Consider the following 10,597-nt stretch of genomic DNA (forward strand, 5'->3'; position numbering starts at 1 on the left):
CTGTTATAAGTAAAAGTCCTCTTATGAATATCAATTAAATTTCAATCACATGATTCCTTCGGTGTCGTCCTAAAATGACTGCTCTATATATAAGAGAAATGGGAGAGAAGACATTTATTCAACAAGCATAAAGCAACAAGATAGGAGAGTATAATTATCTTATTCAGTTATTATTTCGTTGTTTTATTCTTTAAACCTTCATTAAAAAGTATCTCTTGATGTTACATAAACTTTTTGACTGAAAACATTCAAACCAAAAAGTTTAATATATATTTAGCTCTTTAAATCCTACCCACAAATCTCGCTCCTGGTTTATCATTCTAGCAATCTTGAAAATGTATGCTATTAAACACTATACACTCCTGACAAGCGTGTGGGGATAAGTCTCTTGTACACTATACCATTCCATACAGTGTATCACCACCCTTGAACCGCGTCTCTCCCACATAGAAAAATGCTGTTGGCTCTGTGTAATTAACATAACTGGTGGCTAAAGTCGTCAGATTGTCCATGAGAGTATTCCAAACACTTGTAAACGTGAACTTATCTCCCAACTTCTTCACGTTGACATACAAAAATTATTGTCGTAATTAATTTTCCCAAAAATATCGTAGGAAGTAATCTCGGGAAGACATTGGTCTTACCATATTATCCTACTCTTGTACCGCAGACATATCCGACAAAGCCGTATTATATACATTTCAAATATCGACCGCCCGCCGAATGAACACAAGATCGTACGAGACTAATTAACATATAATCAGTAGTTTTTTTTTTTTGTCTTATAATGTAATAAAAAACTTTGCACAGATTTATAAAAAAAATTTAAAAATCTAATCAATAATATTGATGTGACATTACCGCAGCAAGGGCGGTGGCAAAGCAGTCGTGGCACTGCGGCACTTGGGTCCGTAGGAGTCGCAGCGGCACTGGAGGAGAGCGGATAAAGTAAACCGCCGAACAGGGTGAAACCTTGATTAACGATACTGTCAACATAGAACATTCTGATGGTAGTTATTAAAAGTTCCTCGTACTTACTTCCCGGCTTGTATTTCCTTGACTAACCAAGCATTTCTGGTTAAGATATGCATTGGTCGTGTTTAAAGACAATTCACTGCTTATAAGGAGAAGTTGTATGGCCAAGACATGGATCAAAGGAGGCGTTTTAATACAGACGATGAAGAGTACATTGTTCTGGATAATTTTTCTCAAAGTGGGATTTTTCTAGATGATTAGTTGGGACTGATGTTTGTATTTATGGTTTATTGTTTTTGTTTACCCAATACGAAATTTGTTAGAAAAGGTCAGTTTGTAGAAAACGATGAATAGCTGCCAGACAAGATCAACGAAACTGATATCTGCCTCATCCCGAAGATACAAAGTCCGTAGACGGTAGCAGAATACAGGCCCATCGCCCTCTGCAATGTCTACTACAAGATCATCTCCAAGATCTTGATCAAGAGACTGCAGCCACCGTTATCGAGCATCATCTCGGAGAATCAGTTCGCTTTTGTCCTGGGCCGAGCAATATCGGACAATGTCCTCATCACTCATGAAATCCTTCACTATCTCAAGACATCCAAGGCAGAGAAAAGAGTATCTATGGCGGTTAAAACCAATATGAGCAAAGCCTATGATAGGCTCGAATGGGACTTCATCAAATTGGTATTTCAACGCCTCGGCTTTCACCCGAAGTGGATCAACTGGATTATGCAGTGTGTCTCTACTGTTACTTACTCCTTCCTCATTAACGGCTCACCTAAAGGAAGAGTCACACCGAGTAGAGGTGTCCGTCAAGGAGACCCTCTCTCACCATACATCTTCATTTTGTGTAGTGAGGTTCTCTTGGGTCTATGTAACAAAGCACAAGAGGAAGGAACCCTTAAATGGGTTCATGTAGCACTAGGGTGTCCTCGTCTCAACCATCTTCTCTTCGCCGATGACACAATGTTTTTCCTTAGAGCAAGCAAGGAAAGTGGCGAGGCCCTATGCCGGTTACTGAAGCGCTATGAGGAGACTTCCGGACAGTCAATCAACACTGCTAAATCTTCGATTAATTTTTATAGACACGCCCGGTAGCTCTGAAAACGGCTGTCAAAGATGCTCTTTCAATCCAGAAAGATGGAGGTATCGGCAAATACCTCGGGCTTCCAGAGCTGTTCGGTAGGAAGAAGCGAGATCTTTTCTCATCTATTGTGGACCGAATAAAGCAAAAGGCATGCGGCTGGTCCAACAGGTTCTTATCAACTGCCGGAAAGATGACTATGCCCACAAGTGTGTTATCTCCCATTCCGTCACATGCCATAACCTGTTTCCAACTTCCGATATCTCTGTGTAAGAGAATTCAATCAGCGTTAACACGATTCTGGTGGGACAAAAACATAGGAGACAAGAAGATGGATTGGATTGCTTGGTCTAAGCGGGTGCAACCTAAAGAAAGTGGAGGATTAAACTTCAGAGACATACAGAGTTTTAATGAAGCTTTCCTTGCAAAACTGAGTTGGAGACTCATCAACCACCCCGAAATTTTACTTGGCAGAGTTCTTCTTGGAAAATATTGCAACTCTGAAAGTTTCTTAGAATGTTCAGATAAACTGCTATTTAACATGGGTGGCTGGGGATTTTAATTGGATGCGATATCATCGTCAACTCTGCAGGCTGGGAAGTAGGTAATGGCTACAGCATCAACATCTGGGAAAAACCATGGCTCAGTTGCTCTACACAGCTGAGACCTATGGGACCACCACCGAGAGAATTCTCACAACTCACAGTGTCGGACCTCATGCTCCCAGACCGAAATGAATGGGATATTGACATGATCCAGCGAGTGCTTTCTTTCGAGGAACAGAGAATCCTAGCCATTAAGCCAAGTTTAACCGGGGATCGGGAAAAAATCTCGTGGCTGAGCACAGATACAGGGGATTATTCTACAAAAACCGGCTACCAGCAGTTCTTTCCTCTCGAAGCGCAGAGGATGCAGTGAGCACGGATGACGCCTCTTTTGACTGGAAGAAGAGTGTTTGGAAGCTTCAAACAACACCGAAGATCAAGCTGTTCATCTGGAAAGCGCTTCATGGGGCGCTACCTGTGGGCGAAGCTCTCAAAGCCCGGGGAATCAAAACCAATGGACAATGCAAACGATATAATATGCCTGAATCTATTGATCATCTGCTTTTTCATTGCGCCTTTTCTAGACAGGTATGGGAAACAGCCCATGTCTCCCCAAGCATTGAATACAGTGGATCCATAGATTTAAGGAGCAACTGGAGTAGCTTCTGCTCAAGAAAGAATTTGCCACCAACTAGAGTTTTTACATGAGTTTTGGCCCCTTGGATCACTTGGCAACTATGGTTAGCTCGAAACAAGCTGGTGTTTGAAGGAAAAATCATCACGGTGGAAGAAATTATATCCAGAGCATCTGCTTGCGCCCAAGAATGGATTTCTTACCAAATTCAGCTGAAGACTCCAAAGCAAGCGCTACCGCCCAGACCCCCCTGCAGTCTGACTGTGCCTTGGTGAGAACCGATGCTGCCTGGAACGAGACTTTAAAAAATGCAGAGCTAGGATGGACAACTAGTCACCAAGAGCGAGACTCCCCTTTCACGATCGTTGCGCAGCACGTTGAGTCTCCACTTGCAGCAGAAGGACATGCTATGAGGGAAGCTCTCCTGAAATGCAAAGAACTTGGCCTCCCCAAGCTCAGATGTGAATCGGATACTGCTATCCTGATCAAAGCTATTAACTTGTGTTACCCACTTGATGCTTTGTATGGTATTTTAGCTGACATTTATTCTATTGCCTCCTCTTTTGAATTCATTTCGTTTACCTGGATCTCGCGTGAGAGAAACAGTGTTGCGGATGGATTGGCAAAGATTGTTTTATCATCGGAGTTGGCCAATATGGCAGCAACAAACTCTGTTTAGAGCGGTTGAATTAATAGAAGTTGTGTTTCAAAAATAAAAACGATGATTAAAATTTGTAAGGAGAAGAGTTGAAGGTTGAGACTTATTTGCGGCGACAAGAGGGCCGATGAAAATGTAAAAGTTCCGAAGTGAGGTGTGACTTAGGTCACAGCGTCATGATCATGAATTGTGATGTGGTTCTTTTTGTATGGATGTATTAAATGTCTTGCTGGCTCCGGTCTGGGGTCATTTGTAACTATATCCCAATCTTATTATATAAAGCTTGGTTCTTCAAAGTTGTTAATTAACATGATCACGACATGTGTCAATAAAATAATTAAGATTGTGACATGTGTCAAAAATAAAATATAATATTTTTTTTTAGGATTTAAAAGAAATTTAGAAAAATAAAATTATTATTAAAAAAATATTCTTTTACTTTTTTTAAAGATTTTAGAAAAGGAAAATTTCTATTACATAATATTTAACAATTATATTTTGTTTAGGATTTAGGAAATATAAAATTACTATCATATAATTATTTTCAGTTAATATTAAGTAATGTTTTTTAAAATTTGTTATTTTAATATCACTTCTGCTTTTAGATTTTTCTTTGTTAATTAAATTTGTTTTAGTGGTATAATTATCATCAAATTCTGAAAAGTAAAAAATACTATTAAATAAACTTTTACAATTCTCATTGATTTTAAAGAAAAAGAAACTATTAAAAAAACTTTTTTTACAAATATCTTTTATTATGATTTTAGAAAAAGGAAATTATTATCACACAATCTTTTAAAAGTTTCTAGTTAATATGATTGCGACACATCACAATATATATGTTTTGAAGATTACAACATGTGTTTTGTTTTTTAATTACAAATATATAATTATCTTATTCAAAAATATTTAATAGTAATTTTCCTTTTTCTTAAATCCTTAACAAAAATAATTGTAAAAACCTGTTTGAAAGTATTTTTTCTTTTTTTTAAACTTCTAAATAAAGAGAATTATAAAAGAGAATATTAACTTTTAAAAACAAATCTTACACCAAAAACGAAATATAAAATCCAACAAGTACAAGAAATTACTTAATAAAAATTTATAAATAAAAACTAATTATAAGAAAATTAATATACATTTTTAGAAAGGCCAAACAAAAGAAAATTGTAAAACTATAAACCAAAAATAAGAATAAATATTTCACATCTTTATTTAGGTTTAAGCCTCCTAATATTATTTTCACAAAACTCAATAGTATTTAGAAAAAAAATACTACTCGAGCTTTTTTTAAAACATTCAAGATATAACTCAATCTTTTTTCTTATCTATGCTGTCATAATTTTTGAAAGTTGTTGTCGTAAATGAATACGTGTGAATATGATGAATATGTGTTTGTACATATATAATTAATTAAACATAGAATTTTATATTATATAGAAGTAAGTTTTTTAAAATTATAAAATCCTACAAATACAAGAAATTGTTTAATTAAAAATCTTAAAGAAAAAATAATTATAGAATAAAGAAAATTCTTTTTTATAAAAGCCTAAATAAAATGAGATTTTAAAAGTAAACTTATTGCTTTCTTATAAAAAACTAGATTTTCTTTTTTTATAGATATTTTCTGTTTAAAAATTATAAACAAATAATAACTTTAAATATTTCACCTCATATGAGTGTGACATTTGTCAATATGATGAATATGTGTTTGTACATATAAGAAAAATATTTAATTAATTAAAAATTGAATTTTATATTATATATAAGTAAATTGTTTAAAAATTATAAATCCTACAAAAAAACAAGAAATTGTTTAATTAAAATCTTAAGGAAAAACTAAGGGTTTTTGCCAAATTGACCTAGAACTCAACGTCAAACACAAAACTAACCTCCCTTTTTCTGGAAATTGGTTTTGCCCTAGTCACCCCACAAGTTCATATAATTCACGAAAATGCCATCAAATTTTATTTTTTTCCGAAAATGACATTTTTACTCTCTCACCCTCATCATCTTCAAGTAATTACAAGATTTGCATTGTCATCAATACCCCAACCACCATGAACAACCAATTTGAAGCTCTTAATGCACCTAAAATTGATTTACACTCTCTCTTTCTCACTTGTTATGAACTAAAAACAACATCTCTTTCACTTTGCCTCCATATTCATCAAAAAACTCAAGCTTTTGGTTCAAAATTTTTTATGGTTGATAGAGCCATTCAAGAATACTATTCTTGGTGGGTTACTTTCGTTTGAGGTTCTGGATGGTTGGAGAAGACTCTGTGTGGTAAGGAAGTCATCTCACTAGTTTAAGGTATGAAATTGAATTTTTTTTCCAAATCTGTTCGCGTAGAAGACTTACCCGTAAGTAGTCTGGCTGTAGAAGACTTACGGGTAAGTCTTCTGGTCAAACGGACGACTTATTTGTAAGTCGTCATCTTTGTTTGTTAAAAAAAAAATCTAGAGAATACCCTAGACGACTTATCCTAGACGACTTACCAGTAAGTCGTCTCCGAGAAAACAAAAATTTCAATATTTTATTAAAGCTAGACGAATTATCTGTAAGTTGTCTCAGATTACTTTTGAATTTGGAAAATAAAACTTAAATATTTAACTTTTCCCAGACGACTTACGCGGAAGTCATCAAGTAAGATGACTTACTTGAAAGTTGTCCGACTTACTTGAAAATCGTCCGACTTACTTGAAAGTCGTCCGACTTACTTGAAAGTCGTCCAGGGTAACCAAAGTCGTCCAGATTTATTTCCTAGATTCTGGTCAAACCTTGCTTATCTCGGACGACTTTCTCGTAAGTCGTCTACCTGGACGAATTTCAAGTAAGTTGTCTGGGTAAAGTTAAATATTTAATTTTCTTTTTCGAATTGCAAACTAACCCGAGAAGACTTACAAATAAGTCGTCTAGCTTTAATAAAATATTAAAAAATTTGTTTACCCAGAGACGACTTACAGGTAAGTCGTCCAGGAAAAGTCAAATATCTGACACAATTCGGTCAAATGCAAAACTAACCCGTTTTATCCCAGAAGTCGTCTAGAGTTTTTTTTTTTTAACAAACAAAGCTGGAGGACTTAATTGTAAGTCATCCTATTTAAAATTCAATTGCAAAAATGACCTGTTTGGACGACTTACTGGTATGTCGTCTGCGTCAATGTTTAATAAACTTTCATTTTCTCTATGTTTACTAATGTGTTTTATTTTGAATTTTTGCAGATGATGCGTCAGTTACATGCAGTGTATGGAGAACGGTTGTTGAAAGATTGCTGTTGGGATTTTGTGGTTGACAATGTTAAAGGAGCGAGAATGTTTTTTTTAGTGAAGGTTTGACACATGTTGAACTTCTTGCAATGGCTCAAGAAGATTAAAACCTGGACATGGGCACAGAATCTGTGGAGATAACCTACTCATTACCAGCAGAAATGATGCTGGCTCCAGACACCCCTCCTATTCATGTTACAAGTGATAAACGAGTTCGAAACTTGCTCGAGATAACCAAAACGCATGGAGTACGGCTTTGTGTATCAAGCCGTAGCAAGGTGGAAACGGTTTCAGAGTTCAGGGAAAATGATGATGAAGCTGATGAATGTTTTGAAGATGATGATGATGATGTGGTTGAAGATGAAAATCATGATGGGAAGGAGGATGATGGGGAGGAGGACAATGTGGAGGAGGATGATGGGGAGGAGGATGCTGATATCTCTATTGTTGCTGAAGCGGACGAAAATGGTGAGGATTACAGAGTTTATGGAAAGGTTGAAGATGAGGATGAGGAAGATGATGATATGTGTTTTGAAGATATCAAAAAGATTGAAGGAGGAAGATCAAATGGTAACAATATCTATGTCAACCAGAGTTTTGTTAGCAAGGATGCACTGCTTTCAGAGCTGCGGTTGACAGCAGTGAGGTTTAGGTTCTCCTTTTGAATATACAAGTCAACGAAAACTCTCCTTGAGACAACATGTCCGGTAAGTGGTTGTGAATGGAAGATCAGAGCGAGTGTGAAACATGGGACAAACACGTTTTGGATAACAAAGTATGTGGAAAAACATACATGCTCAGTGGGAGACCGAATCGCTCCCGAAGGTCGTTCAGTTAGTCGTCCAGGGTTTTTTCTTCCAGACGACCTTCAAGTTAGTCGTCCAGTGTTTAGTATTCCAGAAGACCATCAAGTAAGTTGTCCAGAAGACCTTAAAGTTAGTCGTACAGAGTTTTTTCTTCCAGAAGACCTTCAAGTTAGTCGTCCAGTGTTTAGTCTTCCAGAAGACCTTCAAGTAAGTCGTCCAGAAGGTCGTCCAGTTAGTCGTCCAGGGTTTTTTCTTCCAGAAGACCTTCAAGTTAGTCGTCCAGTGTTTAGTCTTCCAGAAGACCTTCAAGTAAGTCGTCCAGAAGGTCGTCCAGTTAATCGTCCATTGTTTATTCTTCCAGAAGACCTTCAAGTTAGTCATCCAGTGTTTTGTCTATGTATTAAAAATTTGTGTTATGAACTTATCTGTGTCAACTTCTTTGTCAACTTCTTTGTCAAATTGTACTACCAAAAAAATTTAAGAAGGTCTTGCCCTTTATATTATCCGAAAGGTTACAAAAGGTCACTGCACAGACGACTTTCCAGACTACTTATAGTTAAGTCGTCCAACATTCCATACGACTTAACAGTAAGTCTTCTGCGCAGAAGATAGGTTACAAAATAATCAAGTTCAAATACACACATCAGGCTAATCTATCATACAAAATAATCTAACGTAGCCTGTTTATCACCCCTCATACGCACCCATGTTGGCATCATTGTCCTTGTTTTCGAACTCATGTGCGTTAGGAAGCTCTTTGAATATATCCACCGCCATCTTATCCCTCATAGTCTTCCTGTTGGGCTTTGGAAAGTCTTTTTTACTAAATGGCATCCCAAGAGCATGACATTCAATGTACTTTAGAGCGTACACACCACAATCACCAGCTCGGGCCTGAGGTATATTGGTCAGACTCTCATATGTGAATGGCTCCAGGCTGTATTGGGCACGTTGTTCGTCTGAGGAAGCGCACTCAACAAGCAGATAAAGGATCATGTAGAGAAAAAGATCCATTACCACATCGAGTTCTTCTGGGGAGATACTGGAACAAATGCTGTCCCAGATGACTATGTGCCTCTTAGGGATCAATATCCACATAGCAATCCAATGAGTGTCGGTGTAGTTCACTAGCGCATAGACATCATCAATATTCGTCCCCCAAACCTTGTTTGATTGGCAAAATGATGGTATAGTGCCTGCATAATAATTCCACGCTCCACCAGGGAGTCTTCTTCCTAAACCGTTCTGATCGGGCACCGAGTCCTTAAAATCCTTGTAGTTGAATCTCCATTGCTGAGCAAAGAGATGATCAAGGAAGCACATTCTCTTGCTCTCGAAATGTTGTGGGTTAGCGTCGTACCTCTTCCTCAGCACATTAATCCAAGCATCAATATGATGCATATAAAATAGGGTACAAGTCAGAAGATATCAAACGAATTACTGGTAAGTCTTCTACGTAGAAGACTTACCAGACGACTTATAAGTAATTCGTAGACAAATTAAGTCGTCTGGTAAGTCTTCAACGTAGACGACTTACCAGACGACTTATTGGTAAGTCGTCTACAAAGAAGACTTATCAGTAAGTCATCTAAGTCATAGCAGAAGACTTACACAGTCCTCCAACCACTCTAAGGAGGTCCGGAGGATGTGATACCACCAAGTTCTACTTGTACGTGTTTTTTTATCGAGAGATGTTCTATAATGACTGCAAACACAAAATGTTGAAAAACAATCAGTTTTTGTAGACTAAAGCAAGCTATTATGGGAAAAGCAAACACTTACGGACAAGTTTTCAACCAATCAGCGAGCTCCTTCAACTTCTTCTTGTCAATTGGTACAAAAGAATTATAGCCTGGATAAAGCTTTTTGTTTGGAATGATCACTTTGGCCGTGCTGTTTGCCGTATAAGGAGATTGCTATAAGGCAGCAAGTGTCCTTGTTCGATCACTCTTTGCACGGCAAAGTGCCAAAGCAGCATCCCTCTTTTCCTGATATCTAGCATCCTCCTTTTGTAAATCCAAAACAGTGGGTTAATTTTTGTCCAATAGAACAAGGCTGGGTTCTGGAGCTTTATCTTTCGAGGAACTAGAATCTGCGGCCACATCTGGACCTTTATCCTCCGGCAAGCTCTTCCTTCCCGCGTTCGTCCCATTAACACTTTCACTCTGCAATATACAAGATGGGTTTATACAATAATAACCAAAGATCCATTTCAAACAATAATAACCAATGAGTGTCTTCAAACATGAAAAAAAATACATATACAAAATACATACACTATAAACAAAGCACACATGTTCTGACATACAAGAAACAAAGCAAATGCAACTTTTCAGTTCTTATTCTTAAGACTTTGTCTAGTCAATCTCTTGTTGGGAGAGGATTCGTTACTAACCCCGGGTTCGAGCGTCGGTTTAGGTGGAGAGGTAGTGTTTTGAGATGATGTCCCTTTCCGTTTTGTGGTGATACCAACCTTCTTCTCCACAGCTTCCACCCTTTCCGACAGATACTTGATCTCCTTAAGGCACGTCCCAAACCCTTCCCTCATGGCATCAACTATGTCCTTCAAAATGTTTTTAATATACTCTTTGGTCAACCCACCAACAGTCGTAGTCA

General features: G+C 37.3%; 1 pseudogene; it reads right to left on the minus strand.

Moving 5' to 3' along the window:
• Positions 1-320: 320 nt before the first annotated feature.
• Positions 321-1,190, minus strand: LOC106294296 (annotated as a pseudogene).
• Positions 1,191-10,597: the final 9,407 nt, after the last annotated feature.

The sequence above is a fragment of the Brassica oleracea genome, chromosome C5 (genome assembly GCF_000695525.1).
Source record: "Brassica oleracea var. oleracea cultivar TO1000 chromosome C5, BOL, whole genome shotgun sequence".
Taxonomy (NCBI): Eukaryota; Viridiplantae; Streptophyta; class Magnoliopsida; order Brassicales; family Brassicaceae; genus Brassica; species Brassica oleracea.